The sequence below is a fragment of the Atta colombica genome, unplaced genomic scaffold (genome assembly GCF_001594045.1).
Source record: "Atta colombica isolate Treedump-2 unplaced genomic scaffold, Acol1.0 scaffold225, whole genome shotgun sequence".
Classification (NCBI taxonomy): Eukaryota; Metazoa; Arthropoda; class Insecta; order Hymenoptera; family Formicidae; genus Atta; species Atta colombica.
In genome coordinates, this window is record NW_017259322.1 from 343,069 (window position 1) to 346,067 (window position 2,999).

The following is a 2,999-nucleotide window of genomic DNA, read 5'->3' on the forward strand; positions in this document are numbered from 1 at the left end:
ATAATATTTATTTTTACCAGGGATTTACGTTTTATTATAAATTTATAATAAGAATTTAAGATATCCGTAAAAAAAAAAATCATTTTTCTGCTCACGAATTTTTCTCGCGTTTAATTATCATTGGCTCAAATATTGATTAATTGAATATTTTAATTGATTGTACATAGCCATACATCGTTTCATGCATTTTATTCATTTACTCAACAATTCTTTGCTGAGTAAAGCCGCTTGTCCTTGAATTTCAAAGAATGACCGAGGAATCGGCGGCGTAAAGCCAACCATTCGCGCTTTACGTGCGTGATTTTCTCGTACGCTACTCGATCCTCTGGCGAGGCGAGTTCTGCCGCGCGCAATAGAAATACGATCATACGAAGCGATTATTTCTTTGCGGCATAGAGCCTGGATAATTGCTATCTCGCTTATTGCGTCTCGGTTTCGCTCGTTGCGTTTTGGTCAGCGAGTATTTGGAATGAACGCAGTGGTGTAGTTCGAAAAACTCTTACTGTTAATTTTACTTGATGAAACTTTTTTTACTTTTATTAAGATATAAATGATTTTTTGTCATTTGTAACAAGTAATATCATTAAACAACGTTAATAAAACAATCAGGAGATCCGTAACATTATTTAATAAAAAAAAATATACAAAAATGAAAGTAAACATTTTTAACAGCGCCATTTTATGAAAGCTTGATGCGCCTAAGTAATAGAATGACCCGCTGCCGCTCTTTTTTACTGATTGCACAAACGATCCATATTAACCTTCTCATTAAATCCAAATGAATCCTGATAACGATAAAAAACATTGTGTATTTGGAAACGATTCTCTCATTCATATTCTTGTTAATTGTTTGTGTTGAATTTTTTAATATATTCGAATGTCAATTTAACATTATGTAATGTATATTATTTAAAAATTTTATACCAAATTGGTATTCAACGTTTCTTATAGTATCAATAATTTATGAGAGTAAGTGAACAAGTAACAATAATGTATTTTAAAACGTAAATTCTAAGATGAATGAAATATGTGTTAATTTAACATATAAATGTTAATTATATTAAAAATATTCTTGCAAGGCAGCCGTCTATCTGCACTACACCCGTTGCACCCCCCAGCTTGAAATTTTTCTATCCCCATGTGAATTTAAATATTAACCGCAACATTAACCTCCGCCGTGATTGCTCTCGGAAAACTTCTATTATAAAAATATAATTAGAAATTTTGTAGAATCAACTAAAAAATATCACTCAAATTTGTATAATTAAGTCTATTGTTAAACAATGAACAAATCTGAATTTTATAGCTAAATCTGTTATAATTCTATTTGAGATAATTAAATATCCAATAATGATGATCGGGAATTGTGATTGGTATGATTAGAGTCTACTACTTCGTTTATTTTCAATCAGAACACAACGTTTATTTTCAATCACAAATTTTTCTCTGTAACTATTAGATTAATATTTAAATGAGAAAACTAGTTAAAAAATTCGTTCAAAATTGTTTTCTTTTATATTTCTGAATTTTTTTTTACATTAACAGAAAAGAAAAGAAACTAACTACGTTTCTAATATAAATTCTCGTCTTGCAATCAGTTGATTGTTATGTAGAAAAGAGCATTCCAATAAGTACTTACTCGATGCTCGATTCGACCTATTCTTGTAAGAATTTATATTTCAAAGTATTTCACGAAATTGCACGCTGCCTTTCAATTGCGGGGTATTTTCTGATGAATCCAGCATCTTTTTTTTCTCTCGAAAAGTCATTCGTTAACTTTCGTTCGGAAACTTTTTAATAACATAGAACTTTCTTCTATATAATATAAAATTTCGGAATATAGAACCGATATACTTAATATAATTGAACTTTGTCCTTCCAATATATTAAGTTCATAGTGTCGCTAATATAATAGCATTATTATTCGATTATATCATAGTCGACTCGATTATGTCATCGTTTTTCTATTTTAAAAAAATTGAGCATTGTTCTTCTTATATCTATCTTATTATATGTGGAATATTATCGGCAAAGAGATATATAGAAAATATTTCTGGAAAATAGTAACAAATTTAGAAAGATCTGGCTACACTGAACAACATTTGTTAATAACTTGTGTCCGACATCTCCTTTGAAATTCTAGACGTCAGTTTTTGAATATTGCTTTTTATAAAGTTTCTATGAGGTTACATTAAAATAAAACAGATTGTTTTTAAATTTTGTTTAAATTTTTTTATTGCAATAAATGATACCTTCCAGTTTCATTACGCAATCATCAATAATATTTAATGGCCATCGATGCTTAGTGCCTTAGGGAGACGTCACCGAATATGCATTACTTAATAAAGTAATAAAAGTTATTCGAGAGCTCTCAATTTTTAAGTTTATCAGAATCACTTTCCGTGTTACTGTGTTAGTTATTCTCTATATGTATAGAAAAAGAGAGGTACACAAAATGTGTCCTTCATAATATTTCACTTTTATCTATCTTTGTTATTTATCGAACGTTTAAGTTTCTATCGAAATCTATAAAATACCTTATTTTAAACGTCATAATAATATCGTTATAAAATAGAGAGGAAAAAGAGAGAAAAAAGAAATTGTTTTGTAATAATATCGTGTAACGTATGTTCGGGCAAGTTATTATGCGCCTCCACGGAAATATGTTAATACGCCTATTTCTTAATATACGATCGGTGTACTTTATTTTATAGGATCGAGCAAAACGTGTTCTCGAAACAACCAATATCTCCCGCTCCGTCGAAGAAAAACGTGATATTTTTCCATCTACATGTTTAACCTTACGTACTCCAGGAAATGGGCTCGATCAGGAAGCAGCTCAGCTCGGAAATTTTCGAAAAGTTAATAACATAAATTAGTGGAAATATTCTTCGATTACAATATTGATAATTATTATTGGTCCATGTAATAATATAGATATTTTTATATTGTGCATTGTTCTATAACATTCACGTAATTTTATTGGTCGTCGAGAGAGA

The 2,999-nt window shown here is 29.6% G+C and overlaps 1 protein-coding gene across 2 annotated transcripts in view; it reads left to right on the plus strand.

The window, feature by feature from the left end:
• LOC108688123 (rap1 GTPase-activating protein 1-like) overlaps positions 1 to 2,999 on the plus strand; it is a 98,763-nt gene that overhangs the window by 46,239 nt on the left and 49,525 nt on the right. The gene's annotated exons all lie outside the window — the stretch shown is intronic.